The sequence below is a fragment of the Notamacropus eugenii genome, chromosome 6 (assembly GCF_028372415.1).
Source record: "Notamacropus eugenii isolate mMacEug1 chromosome 6, mMacEug1.pri_v2, whole genome shotgun sequence".
In the NCBI taxonomy this organism is placed as follows: domain Eukaryota; kingdom Metazoa; phylum Chordata; class Mammalia; order Diprotodontia; family Macropodidae; genus Notamacropus; species Notamacropus eugenii.
Genome location: NC_092877.1, coordinates 48,796,621 through 48,811,739, shown reverse-complemented (window position 1 = coordinate 48,811,739; position 15,119 = coordinate 48,796,621). Strand labels below are relative to the sequence as shown.

The following is a 15,119-nucleotide window of genomic DNA, read 5'->3' as shown; positions in this document are numbered from 1 at the left end:
CTGGAATGTACTGGCAGGCTCTCGACCCAATAAGGAGAGAAAGCTCTCCTTGATTGACAGCTTCCTCAGCAAACCAAACGAGCGGACTATGGCGGAGGCGGGAGCAAGGGGGCACAGGGGTGGGTAGGGAGAGGGGGCGTGTCCGGAGGGGGTGGGGAGTTTGAGGAGTTTTGCGGTGTTCGGGGAGATAGTAAGTTGCTTGGGTGGGGGAGGGGCGAAGGGGGTGTGGAAGCTGGGTGGGGGTGTCGAGGAGGGGAGTGAATTGAACACACAGGAGGCAGCGACGCTGGTGGCGGGAACAGGGTTAACCCTGCTGAGACCCCCTCCTCAGAACCCAGTGAGTTCCCCTTCCCTTGCCCCTGCTCCTTTCCCTCCTCTGTGCCTCCCACGCGGGTGCGGGCAGCCGCCGAGGTGGGGGGAAAGGCAGAGCAGCCAGGACCCAGGAAGGGAGGCGGGCCTGGGATCTGGGCGCAGGAAGGTGGGAGGGTACGGGGGTGGGCAGGCCCCCCAGTCCCGGCTCCGGAGTGGGCGGCCCTACTGCCGAGACGTTCCTAATGTTCTAACCGCCCCAACCGCTGCTCGGCCCCGCCCCCAGCCCCCTCCCGCGCCGCGCGCTCCCGTTTTCTCTCCCACCCCCACCCCGGGCGCGCTCTGGGTCGGCGGAGCGAGCTGCTCTTGGGCTCCCTCCGCGTGCAGGAGAGGGGCGGAGGGATCTCTGCTCGGAGGCGGGCCGGGCCGTCTAGGAATGTCCTCGTGCACTCCCGGGGGTGGCCCGACAACTCTCGGAAAACTTCGGGGCCCAGCGGCTTCCTTCTCTGCGGCCGTCCAGCCCCTCCCCGTTCTTAATAAGAATGCGTCTCTGCCTCTCCCCGTCCCGGGAACCAGGCCGGCGGGTTTCCCAAGCGCTCGGCCGGGGCTGGGGCTCTCCCTTCCCCCGGCCCAGCTCCGGAGCCGCTGCTCCCGCTTCCCCCTCGGGGGCGCAGCCGGTGCGGGACGGGCCTCGGGGGGAGGGAGACCCCCCTCCGGAATCCAGAGGTGGCTTCCCCTCCCACCCCGCTCCGGGACTTGACCCGGGCTGGGGCTGCGCCGGCCGAGCCGGCTGCGGAGGCTTCTTCTCCCCTTCGCACTAAGGACGGGGGGCGGGGAGCGGCGACGGTGCGGTTAACCCCCCAACCTGCTCGCGTCTTGGAGGCGGCGGCCACCCCGCGTTGTCACTAAGCGCATTTCTTGATTCTCTTCGCCAAAATGTCTCTTTATGCCCTCTGAACTCCTGCCCTCCCCCGTCTGTCAAAACTCGAAGCTTCAGAAACCCTGTCTGATCGCCACTTCGTGCCCCCAGCGCCTCCAAAAACGTGTCCCCTTCATTTGGTGGAGACTATAAAAGGGATCCTTGGCCTCGTGGGAGCCCTTCGGGAAGGATTGTTGGAAGTCTGACCCGGCCAGGGAGGTTTTTCTGGTTCCCAACGGTCAGGTTTCTGTTACTTGAGAGACAGGATTTGTTCAGTATATGAATTATTATCCATGAGAACTGAAGGCAAGCCTTATCTTCCTGGCACTTTGTTTATGTTTGGCGCTAAGGATTTCATTGTGAACAATGCAATTTTGGGTGTTATGCGGTAAATAATAACTATGATATTGCTGATCCCGTCCCCCAATAAGGCAGTGTATACACAGTACAGGGCGCAAAGTTAATTTACTTTTAAACTGGAAGATTTGGTGGGAGAATGAGTAGCCAAAGTTTAAAGGGTTTACTTAATGGAACAGATGGCTGTGGCACTGGCATGTCAGAGAAAACAGCATGCATTCTTAGTTTAACACAAGAGGGAGCATGTCTAATCTTTAACCTTTAAGTATTGCAACTTCAGAGAGGCAGCTTTAATTGCTGAATGTCAACTGATTTACCCTTCTTGGTAGCATGTATAAATATTTATATAGTCTGTGCATTGTAAGCATGTCATCGGTTTAAGGTTACAATTGTTGGCTTGGAATGATTTCATGGAAAGCTTCTTAGCCTGAGTTTCTCATCTGAGGTTAGGAAGTCTGATTTCCTATTAAAACTAAGAGAAAAGGATTGAGCATTTTAAATTAATTTATAGATAAGATATTTGTTTAATGGTTGGTTCAAAATTTATCTTTTTGGGTAGTTGGCATCCAGTATGAAATGGTAAATTATTTTCTTTAATTTAGTGTTATGTTGTTAAACTGCTGCTGTATTGAAAATTAATTGGATTACAAAATAAAGAAAAGCAAGTTTTAAAGATGCCTTGAATTTCTTTCAGCTGATTTGTCACTTTTTATGAAAATGATCATCAACTTAATTGGGAACTTCATAAGCTATTGCTTTAAAACTTGAGAAGATACACATCTCATACATTTTTTTTTTTAAGTCTGCATATACTGCACAGAAGTTGTAGGTAATAGCATCTAGTGGGGTGGAAAGTGATCTGAAACTTAACGGAAACTTTTCTTGATTTATCAAGGGGTTTGGGAAAACGCATTCTACAAATAAGTTCTAGATTACAGATCTCATAGAATATTTTTTAAAATTTTCTATTAGGAATTAGAGCTTAAATCAAAAAGGAGTTAGTGAAAACCAGCAGACCCCACTTTGATGTTGAAGTGATAACTTTATACCACACTAAGGCTAATCGCCACATTGTAACTAAGACATGGAATAGTTAAGCTCTGGTCTGTTACTTCTGGGAACTTTGTACTGGAGAGACCATATAGCTTAAATTTTTTTTTTTTAACATTAAGGAATTAGTTTTATTTGGAGGTATAGTATAACTTTCCCTTTTGGGGGGGCAGTATTTTAAGTTTAAGTTTAAAGAGTAAAATACTGGGAACCCTTACTGTTTGGTTCTCTGCATATTAATCAGGCATCCAAAGTAAAGATTTTTCATCAAAAAAAAAAAAAGAATCAATTTACTCATAGCTTTTGGAGGTCTCAGTAGCAATACCAAGTTTTGTAGCATCAAAGACTAATCTAGTTCTTCGTTCCTAGAAAGATTGATGGAGTAGTGTGGGGAAAGAAGTTTATGACCTCTAATCTAACTGTTCTGCAGTTCTCTTGGACAAACTACTTAAGCATTCTATACTATAAACCATTGCCTCTTCTGTGCATTTGCTTTAAAGTTTAAAACAATTTTTATTCATGCAGTTTTGAACACTGATAACTCAGTTTCTAAAAGACCCTTACAAGTTTTCATTGTAAGTGAGCAGAAAGGATGGTAGAACTTAAATTTTTAAAAGAAGGTGTTTTATTCATTTGCTAGGAAAACAGTAGTATTGGTTGTTGGGAATACTAGAAAACATGAATGCTCTGTTTTCTTTTTTTCTCAAATATCAATTTTTTAAAAAGGAATTATTTTTTAAAATGAAGGATGCTGCTAGGTATGCATGTTAGAAGCCCATTTTCCTGCAAACATTATTTACCCTAAAAATGGGGTGTTTGGAGTGAAAGTGCTGACACAGCCCTAACTATACAGCAGCATGAAAGGAGCTGCTCTAGTGATCGCCCAGGCTGTGGTTGTTTTCCCTCTTCCCCTCCCCCTCTTTTTTCCTCTTCCTCCCCCCCTCCACCCCCCATCCCTGCTTTGCTCTTTATTAATTCATTATTTTAACTTTGGGAAAAGTTTGCAGTGAATTTAAAGCTGATGAAGTGTATAGGAAAACCTGAGGAGTCAGGTTGGTAGAGTGGCATGGACTTGTTCATCTCAGCCTGATCTTGTCAGTAACAGCAGAGCAGAGGGAGAGAGAGAGAACTCCGGCTGGGGCAGCGCTCCCAAGGTTTGTCTGTTCTTTTTATACCAAAATTACGCTGCAGCAGCAAACTATTCGGTGTTCCGAGTGTTCGGGGGAGTCTGTAGATTCTGTCGTTGCGAATAGGTGTGTGTTTATCAGTATTGTTTGTTTGCAGGAGGAGAGGTTTGTCTGTGTGGATGGTGGGGAGTGAGTGTGTTACGATCTGGAAACGCTGAAGAAGAAACCCTGTTGGTTCTCCATGCAAATGACCGCTTTGGTTGTAACAAAAGCCTTGATGTTGGGCTTGGAAAAATGATCTGACAGTGTAACAACCCCAGGCCACTTTCGCCATGTTTTTGTTTATTCAGGTTTCATTCCGCTTTGCGATGCTATTGCACAGATGTTCTCCATTTCGCTATTTTTACAGTCTTAATCTGCCTTTTTGGGGGAGTTAACAGTAGAATGTGTGGAAGAATGTTAACAAAACGGAGAGGTGTTGCAGATGTTTATACTTTAGTTCTTGCCGAACGCTTGACGGTGTTGGCAAAGGGAGCCACGTAAGAAGCATCTGCTTTAACTACCTAGCCTCTAATTTACAGACGTGCCTTTTGTAACTTGATTATTCATGTAAATAGTCCCGAGTGGACGTGCTGGTTCTGTTCAGTTATTTCTGGTCAGCCCTTTGATGGTGCTGTTGGTATTTATTCTTGTGAAGCAGGAGAAGAAAGCTGATGGGAAAGGCTGTGTCACATACCATGAATGCTACTAGGCAAACTCCTGCCATCTCAGAGTGCCTTTAATATTGGAACAGCTTCTGTGAAGTCGAAATTGGTTACCCGAAGAAGCAGAAAGTCTAGAGTTCAGCTTTCTGGAGCTACATGCCTTCTGTTGTTTAAAAATATGACATAAAATAGAATTAATGAGAAAAATGCCTTTTATTGAAAATTACTATAGGAAATGAAAATATCTTAGCACAATTAATGAAACCAGAGAAACAATGAATGAACAGAAGTAATAGACAGAAGCATATATCATTTTTGATGCCATGCATTGAAATTTAATGTGTCTATTAACCACATTCACTACAGTCTATGTTTATACTGCTTTCGTGGTGGTTCTATCAATCAATTTATACAAGGCTAAAAAAAACCCACCTCACCTTAAATCTTAAAAGATGACTCAGTGACCAGAGGTGAACTGTTTGGAGATGGAAAGTTATTTAGCATCCACAAAGCAGGCATATATGAGTTTTTCTTTTTAGATTGATTCAAAGAATCTGGAGAGAAATTGGGAAATTGAGGACGAGACCTGTAAGCTTACTCAGTGTGTTGACACTGAACAAACAGACTTGTAGAGGAGGGGCAGAATTGAGGCAGAAATTGGCTCCTCACACAGAATGGTTCCTCTTAAAAGGAATATTCTTTTATAAACAAGGTAGCATTTTGTAATTACGTCTCCCCTCTAAATGTGACAGTGTTGTAATTTGTATTTCCTCCATTAGCACTTTTCTTATATGTAGTATATCATTTTAAAAAAAGCCGCTGCTCTCTTTCCAAGATAGAGATAAACCTCAATTTTCCTATTCTATCCTATGACAGAACTAATCCTTGTCATCCATTTTATGTAATAGCAGCTACTTATCTACTGTTTTCCTATCTTCTCCTTCCCCCCCCAAATAAAACACTTTTGGGGTAAGGAAAACCATATAAAATATTGTGGTGGCAGTATCCATGTATATCTATAAAAATTCCTAAAGTGATTTTTAAAAAGTGTACATCTTAGAGTGATAAATAGGTTAATTTTAAGAAAGCCATTTTGTACTAGAACCTTTACAGTGAGTGAAATTTTGGTTCTGGAGTTAGTTAAAATACATTATTAGCAATATAGCTCATACTTATAGGGTATAGTGCTGAACTTATTAGGAGAGCTTAAAAAACCCTCCTGCTTTGCTAGTCTAGAGAGAGATTTAGAAATGAATATTGTGGGTGAGTTTACTTATTTAACTTGAGTCATAGTGAGGTCTCAGAATCTCAAATTTATGGTTGTATTTTTTAAAGAAGTAGATTGTTTAGGATGACTTAGTTTCATTTTGGGGTTGGGCATAGGCAAAATTAAGAGTGTGGAGTAGGTAGAAAAAAGGTGTATCCAGACACTGGATAATACCATTTATTTTTAAAATCCCTGCAGAGTTTTTGAAAATAGGAAGAATCTAAGCAGAGGTGAGATGGTAATTTCTGTTAAAATTAGGGCTCTTGGGCCTTTCTTCTTAATCAAGCCTCTGTGTGATAATGAGTGCAGTAACTGAGGAGGTGGAATATGTAACATATTTTATATATGTGAAGGTAACTTGAAAGAATTACTCTTTCATTAATGCAAATATATGACAGGCATCATAATGACAAGACTTATATGGACATGTGTTTAAAATGAAGTTGATGTGTTTTTCATTTAAGAATATATCAGCAGGAAGTGCAATATTATCTTTGGGATTTTATAGGAAGGGGATATTAGGATTACCATGAGACCCTCAGTTAACATTTCTAAACCACAGCATGTAGTATTGGACCAGTTCACTGGATTTCTTTGAGGGTCAGATTCTTCATCTCTAAAATGAAGGTCTTGGACTAATCTAATCTCTAAGGTCTCTTTTAGCTTTGACATTGTATGATTCCTCATGGAATATATATTATGTTTTAAAGCCTGCTCTAATTAAAAATTAAGGAGCAACAATGTCACATGGGAACATTTATTTATCAGTCTTAAAAGTAGGTTAGATGGTACACAGAGTCATGATAATAGAGGATTCTTACCAGTATTAACATAAGAACCTTTTTGAGCCAATGGAAAGAGACTCAGAGCAAAATATCTTTTATGCTGTTTCACAGCATGACCTTTTATATTTTGTTCTCAGAATAGGACATAAGTTTGCTGCACATCCAAATGTTGTTTGGAGAATTTTTATATCAATCCACAGTTGGAAAGATTAAAGAAACATTTAAGGAAAAATATAATACTTTAAAGATTTACAATTTCATCCATGTGAGTACTTCCTCCAGTGGTTCAGTTCATAACTCCTCTATCACTTAGTAGGCCATTTTTTAGAATTGGTTGAAAAATTCATTATCCAATTTAGTGAAGAGCCTCTTGGGACTTAGCTATGCTAGTTGTCAGGTGTGAAATATATTGCCTATCTAAACCTTCCAACTCAGTGTAGGGCCTGCCAAAACTTAAGTTCCATTGACAAAGCCTTTTGAGTAGTAGCTATGGTCAAATCTGTGCTCTAATGGGACACTTTAAACTTTATTTAAGGTTAATTGAAATATCTAAAACAATTTCATAAGGAGTGATAACATTTATGTGATCTTTACTTTTGAGCTGGTATTTCAAAGGGATCATTTTACCACAGTTACTTTAGTTTTGCAAATTAGGATCAATTGGTATATAGTCAATATACTTTTTGAATGACAACAGTGGGACATTAAAATTAGACAGGAGAAGTTTGAAAATGATAGTGTAAAATTGGTTTCTTGATTTGATTTTTTTTTTTACTTTGCCTTTAACCTGATGGTTCCCTGCTATAACCTTAAAAAAAAAAATACATCCATGTACTTACTTGATGAAATTGCAGAGGTCATTCAGTTTCTGTTTGAGTTCATGTTCTTAATGAATATTATTTAACTGGACACCTTAGGGGCACTTTTATTTGTCATTTTAAACTCCATAATTTATTCAAAATACGAATTTGTTACTTAGTTGTCCATTTGTAATGTCTTTTATTCACCATTGTTGAGCATTGTTGACCTTTTCCAGAATCAAAGAATATTAGAGCTGAAAGGAACCTTGGGCAAACCTCTTCAGGCTCTGAGCCTAAATTTCCTTATTTGTAAAAATTAGAGTTAATCAAGGCAATATATAAACTTCCCCTCAGCTCTCAGTCCTAGGACAGTCATGTTCTTTCGTGTTCTAGGTAAGCAAACTCAGACCAGAAGACTGACAGGACTTTGCCAGAATTGTAGAGTGGCCCTTTCTGTTCTTCTTACAGTTACCCCCATGCTGCCTTTGGAAAGAGGGGCAGCTCTTTGTTTGCTATTTGTCATTTTTTAGGCAAGTTAGTTTTAAAGACATTAATAACAACATGTTCATCTTGTTTTGTAAAATTGATTAAAACGTCAGTCAGCCAGCAAATATTAAGGCCTACTGTGAGCACTGATTAGGTAACTGGGGTTATAAAGACAAGAAAAAAAATGAAACAATCCTTGTCTCAGGGAGCTAATATCCTATTAAGGAACATGTTTACCCATAGAAGTATTTACAAAATAGATATACACAGTAAATACAAGGTAATCTTTTGAGGGAGGCATTAATAGCTGAGGTATCATGTGGAAGGTGGTTCTTGAACTGCTGGGCTTTGAAGGAAACTAGGGATTTTAGAGGCAGAAAGGAGGAGAGAGTGCCTTTTGGGCATGTGCTGGCATCCCTGATTCTCCCTCCCCCCATATCCATTCAATTACTAAATCTTGTTTCTACTTCCACAATGTCTCCGATGTCCATCCCTTTCTCATCACTCACACAGCCACCTTCCACGTCTATATCACTTCTCACCTAGATTATTGCAGTGGTTTCCTACCTGGTCTCTCTACCTCAGGCTTCTTCCTTGTTCTTATCTATCCTCCATAGAGCTGTCAAAAGTTATTTTCCTGAAGTACCTGTCTGATCATGTTATTCTTCTACTCAATAAATTCCAGGGGCTCCCTGTTATCCTCTAGGATCAAAATGAAAATCTTCTGACATTTAAAATCATTCACAGACTACCTTTCCAACCTTCTTATACATTATGCTCCCCTATTCATAACTGAACTTCTTGCTGTTCTTCGTAAATGACTTCAATCTTCTGTCTTAGTGTCTTTGCCCTGGCCATCCCCCATGCCTGAAATGTACTCACTCAAACATCACTGATTTACATAAAGTCTTTCTTGTTTCCCTGAAACTGTTTGTGCCTTAACTCCAAAACTATTGCATCTATTTTGTATGGGCCTATGTATGTATATGTTGCCTGCTCCCCGTAGATTGTGGGATTCTCCAGGACAAGGATTATTTTGTTCTTCTTTCTGTGTTCCCAGCTCCTCGCTTTGTGTCTGGCTCATAATATGCATTTACTAAATGCTTGTCTGTTAATTAATGGGGGATTGTTTGAATGAGAGGCAGAAGATGAAATGTTTCAGCAACAGCTATAAGTCCAATTCTGGCCAGACTGAAGAGTATATGAAGGGAAATAATGTATAGTTAGGATGGAAGAGTAGGTTGAAGTCAAACTGGGAATGACTTTAACTGCCAAACAAAGAAGTTTGTATTTGATTTTAGAGACAATGGGGAACCACCAGAACTTCTTGAGCAGGGGAGGAATATAGTCAGATATACTTCAGGAATACCTGTTTGGCAACTTGGTGGTGGATGGATTTGAGTAGTAAGAGTCTTAAGGCAGGGAGATTTATTAGGAAATACTGGAATTGTCCAAGTAATAGGTGGTGGCCTGAACAAGAGTTGTGAGGGGGAAAAGGGGCTTTATGTGAGAGATGTGAAGGAATAATCTACAAGATTTGGCAAGTGATTAGACATATTGGAGGTTGAGAGAGCATGAAGGATTGAAGTTGCAAACTTGAATGCCTAGAAGTATGATGGTCTCCTCAGTTAAAAGTTTGAAAGGGTGAGTTTGGGGGAAAGATAACAAGTTCTAATTTGACCATCCTGAGTTTTAAGATGTTTACCTGTTGCAGATATCCAGTAGGCAATTGATTATGTAGGACAGCAATTGAGGAGAGAGACCAGGATTCATTATCTAGATCCCGGAATCATCTGTGTAGAGATCATTTGTGATGTGCTTAGTAAGAGAGTGTAGATAATCACAGAGGTCAAGAAAGTAGCTTTGGGTTATATTCACTTTATATTCTTTTTGATTTGTATGACATACATGATGAACCGTTGGAAGTGACTTAGGAGTAGTTGGGTAGAAGAACGAAGAAACAGTGGTGGCATTAGAACATAGAGAGCAAGGGATGATGAAGAAGGTTAAATGCTTCAGAGAGGACAAGAAAGAGGACAATTAAGATAATGTCACTTAATTATACATTAATTGTCACAGCATTTCTGGTTCTGCTAAGATATTCATATTTTTATTTGGCTTCACTTTTTTTCCATCTATATAAATAACAGTACACATGACTTAATTTATTTTTAGGTTTTTTTACTTAATGTTGTCTTATGTAGGTGAAATGCTGATAAAAATGATTTGCTCTGTACATTGTGAAATATTAGTGTGAACTATTGTCTGATGAGATGAGTAGACCAGGAAACACTTTGTTGTCATTATGTATTGTCCTAATACTATGAGTGCTTTTAGAGTCACACTATGTGCCAGGCACTGTGAGGTACAAGATTAAAGAACAATGTGAGTATACGCAGGGTATTCTAGGTACAAAAAACCCCAAAACTCAGCAATACCAATAAGATGGGTAGTGGTGACATTATGCATAAATGTTCATGTAGTTAGAATAAATCACTGCCTCACTTCTACTTAATATTTTCTGGAGGAGATGGGGATTCTTTGAATATGTGTGTATACCTACATATAGATATCGATATAGATATACACATCTATATCTGTATCGATATCTATGCTTTTCTATACACCTTATTTACAGAGTCCTCTTTCACCTATTCTTCAGGTGCCCAGTGCTCTTATACTGGCTTTGGCTGCCTGCAGTACCCTACAGACCCTACAGGTCCCTCTCAAAGTGCCTCATTCTCTTTCCTTTATTTTTTCTATTACCATCCTCTGTGTAGATTATTTCAACTAGGTGTTCAGAGAAAGGCATCTGAATAAAATAGTGCACACTAAAGCCACACTAACTCATATTCCCCCTTTAAAAAATAGAAGATGTTTTTCTTTTTTATTAATTTTTTTCTTTTCAACAAATGTTAAAGTGCTATGTGCAGTATAATGTATCATTTTTTTTTCTGGAACACTAAGCACAAAGCATTGTTCATAAAAAGTGCTCAATAAAGATGCTTTAAACATGAGTAGAGTTTTACTCAGCAAGGAAAATATTTGTGGTTACTAGGGTATGGAATTTGGAAGGGAACTCATAGATTGTCAAATCAGAAGGGACCTCAGAAGCTATCTTTGTTATTGTTTAGCCATTTCAGTCCTGTTTACTCATCGTGACAACCTTTTTTGGGGGGGGCAGTTCTTGGCAAAAATACTGCCATTTCCTCTCTAGCTCAGTTTACAGATAAGGAAACTGAGTCAAACAGTTAAGTGACTTGCCCAGGGTCACATAATGTCTGAAGCTGGATTTGAACTCAGGTCTTCCTGAATTCAGACTCTGTGCAACTGTGTCACCTAGCAACCCCTAGAAACTGTCTAGTCCAGTACATACCTTAAAAACATTTCCCTCCATAATATACCTGACAAATAGTCAGTAATCCAGCCTTTACTTAAAGGCTTTAAATAAGGAAGGGGGCTCCTCTACCTCTCATAGTAGTCCATTCCATTTTTGGATAGCTTTAATTGTTTCAAAGGTTTTCCTTTCATTGAGTCTAAATTTGTCTCCTGTAACCTCCACCTCTTTCTCCTGGTTCTATCCTCTAGTGTCAACAGGACAAATTTAATCTCTTTCAGGTGACAGCTTTTCAGATACTTGTAGACAGCTGTCATGTCTCCCCAGTCTTCCAGGGAAAATACTTTTAGTTCTTCAGTTGCTGCTCATGCATTTGGAGTAGTATATTGTATAAGCTAGTTTTTCTTCCCTGGACACTTGTAATGTTATGTCCTTCCTTAAATGTAGTATGCAGAGCTCAACACAGTAAATTTGATATGGTCTGACCAGGACAGTATACAGCAGGAATATTATTGCCTTCTTATTCCTGAATATTATTCATCTCATAATTCAGCATGAGATCAAATTGGCTTTCTTGGTTTTGAGATTGCATTCAAGACTCCTATTGCATTCCTGTGGCAGTCCACTAAAACCCAAATTCCTTTTTCAGATTAACTACTGTCTAGCCATGTCTCCTCTGGCTTTTACTGGTGACATTTACTTTTTGAACCTAAGTGTTTGCCTTTACATTTATCTTAAATTTCATCCTATTAGATTTGGTGCAATATTCTAGCCTATTAATCATTTTGAATATTGCTACCATCATCCAGTATAGTAGTTATCACTTCCAGCTTTGTGTAACTTGTAAATTTGATAAGCAAACCCATAAGGTAAGATGTGTGAACAGGTAACAATTTCAGAGTAATACAAGATTGCTTTGTTGTCAACTTGGAAAGGAGCATCCCTGGGTTCTGTGGTGTTAACATTTTTGTCAGTGATTTGGACAAAAGATATGGTTGGCATATTTATCAAATTTGCAAATACCATTAAACTGGGAGGAATAGGTAACATCTTGACATTTAGAGTTTAAATGTCTGGATAGATTGTAACATTGGGCTGAATCAAGTAATGTTAAGCTGAAAAGGGATTAATGTAAAGCCTTACCCTTATGAAAAAAAAACCCAACTTCTAAAATATGATAGGAAAATATAACTAGAAAGCAGCCCACCTGAAAATGATCAGTGAGTTTTAGTGAGCTACAATACTGAATAGGAAACAACAGTATGATTTGGCATCTATGAAGGCAACTATAATCTTAAATTGTATTAAGAGAAGACTGGTATTCAGAAATGAAGAAGTAGTTTTAAAGAAGACATGTTAATTATAGTTTCTTGGGACACTTCATTAGAGACTTCTTGCAGACATTGATCTAAAATCATGGCTAACAGCCAGGATGGCGTATTTGTAGGAAGCAGCACAGTCCAGCTTCCCCTCACATCTGTTCATGAAGATCTAGAAAGTGACCCAGATCCAGTCCTGATTGGAAGAGGCAAGGAAAAATTACAGTGAATCAGTTTTCCAGCCCAGGTTGACAGAGAGAGACATGGGGGTCTTAAGACATTGTAGGTAGCCAAGAGTATGGTATTGAGCATTCCAGTGTGTGGAAAGTGATCCAAGTAAGGGCTGTGGCTGTGCACCAGGATAAGAGAGGTCCTGAATCCAGTATATAGAGACCTAATGTTATGCAGGGATCAGAAATAGGTGCCAGTTGCCTCTCTTTTTCATATCCCAAAGCTGGGTTTCAGATCCAATGGGAACTAAGAAAGGGGACTATACCTTGGAGTTTTCAAAGCAGGGTAAGAAGGTGGCCTAAGGCTACCTACTAGGCACAGAACAGATAGCATCAGTGTGGCCTTGTCCCCAGAAGTAGAGTCTCAGATCCATCTTCCAGCCCTGTCTGAGGCCTACAGCTAAATAACCAGGATAGGGAACTCAGACCAAAGAGAAACCTTCAGTTCTGTTTCTCTAATCCTGCAGAACTATCTAGTTGGCTGACTATGTGTCCAGCAGCAATCTTCTGGAACCCCAGCCAGGGGCAGGCACCCAGTTGTGTTATTCAGACCCATATCCTAGTTAGGAGCTTGCATAGCTCAGACCAGGAGGACAGCAATCAGATTTTGCCCATTACCTGACCCCTCCATGTCCTGAAAGGTGGCTGGTACACAACCTGAAATCCTGTCCTGAAATCCTTGAAGAATACAACATTCAGTACCCTGAAGAAGTAGTAGCAGGATTTAAGAGAATACAGAACAGGACCAATCAAGGCTCAGACATTCATTCAAGTGGGGCATAGAGTATGGTCCAGTGCAAAGTCCAAATTCAGGAAGTAAAGCTGGAAATATGAGTAAAGTAAACAACCATAAGTAACTACTTTAGTGAAAAGGATATCTAAGTTATGAGCTCAGAAGAAGAGAATGACCCCAAAACAGCTACAAGTGGAGCTTCAAAGAAAAATACAGCTTTGTCACAAGTTCAGCTAGAATTATTGAAATAAAGGAAGCAAAAGTGTGTTGTTATTGTGGTGGGTTTGGTTTTTTTTTTTAAAGAGCTATATAGGAAAACACAAAATTCAATTAAAAAACCACACAAAGAAAATAAAACTCATATAACATGAAAGATAGATCAAGGAGAGAGAATTTGAGAATCACTGGACTATCTGAATACCATGACCAAACAACAATAGCAAAAACACCTAGATATTACTTTTCAAGTAAGCATAAGAGGACAAAGTAGAAATAGAAAGGTCCCACAAGTCAACTCATGAAGAAATCTCATAATTGAAACTCCCAGGAATCCAGTAGCCCAAACTCAGAGCTTCCAGGTACAAGAAAAAGTACTGCAAGCAGCTAGAAAGGAGGAATACAAGTAATGAGGAGCTACAGTAAAGCTCACGTGGCCATTTCTATAAAAGTGTGTTTATAACCAAAATAACTTCCTTATGTGTCCATACCATTTGGTCCAGAGAGTCTACTTCAGTCTTTATACCCCAAGGAGATCATTTTTAAGATAGTAACCATATACACCAAAATATTTATAGTAATACTTTTTGTGGTAGCAAACAAAATACAAGCCCATCAATTTGGGGATTAGCTAAACAAATTTTGTCATATGAATTGTAATGGAATGTCACTGTCCTGTAAGAAATGATGAATGTGATGAATGCTGGGAAGCTTTCAGAGATCTACATAAACTGGTACAAAGTTAAGTAAAGCAGAACCCAGAAAATAATAGACACAATGACTATAATAATGTAAATAGAACAACCCCGCAAAATAGAAAGTGAATGTTGCATAATTACAAAGAATAAAAATAGCTCCAAAGAAGTGATATGACACACTCCAACCCATGCAGAGGTGAGAGATCCACAAGTATGGTACATTGCACATATTTTCAGATTATGTTGTATTGGTCAGTTTTGCTCATTTTTCCCTCTTTTATTTCTTAAAAAAATATTCATTATATGGGATAGCTCTCTGGGAGGGGAAGTGAGAAATTTGGAAATTTTGGTGATTTGAAAAAAAGAAAACATCAATAAAATTTATTTTTGAAAAGGTAAGTATGAATGAGAAAATCATAAAGTGACTTAATGATGGTGTTTTTGTTCTAATAGGGGAGATTTTTTAGCCCTAGTATTATTAGGGGTCATCAAGGAAATCCAGATAGGGGGTCTTAGAGTTGATTTATTATGTTTTAATGATCTTAAAAGGAAAGGTAGGGGCAAAGTAGAGAGGATAAAAAGGGAGAGGAAGGGTAGAGAAAGCTATTTCACGTAATTGGCATACATAAATGGAAGAATACACAAACAGGGAGGGAAAAGGTGGAGAGAAAGAGAAATGCTTCAATCCCACTATCATCTGAATTCATCAGAGAAGGGGAAAAGTAAATATGTTAGATGCAGAAATACATTTCACTTGACAAGGCAACAGGAAGGGGAAGTGA

The 15,119-nt window shown here is 39.6% G+C and overlaps 1 protein-coding gene across 11 annotated transcripts in view; it reads left to right on the top strand.

Annotated features, from left to right (window-relative positions):
- The first annotated feature begins 144 nt into the window (after positions 1-144).
- CTBP1 (C-terminal binding protein 1) overlaps positions 145-15,119 on the top strand; it is a 456,292-nt gene continuing 441,317 nt past the window's right edge. For 2 of the 11 annotated variants that reach the window (XM_072619932.1, XM_072619941.1), the window contains exon 1: positions 148-190. The gene's annotated coding sequence lies outside the window, so the exon portion shown is untranslated. Of the gene's footprint in view, positions 338-3,476; positions 3,790-15,119 lie in introns of those variants that run through there. The other 9 variants (XM_072619948.1, XM_072619940.1, XM_072619934.1 and 6 more) reach the window with 6 other exon arrangements.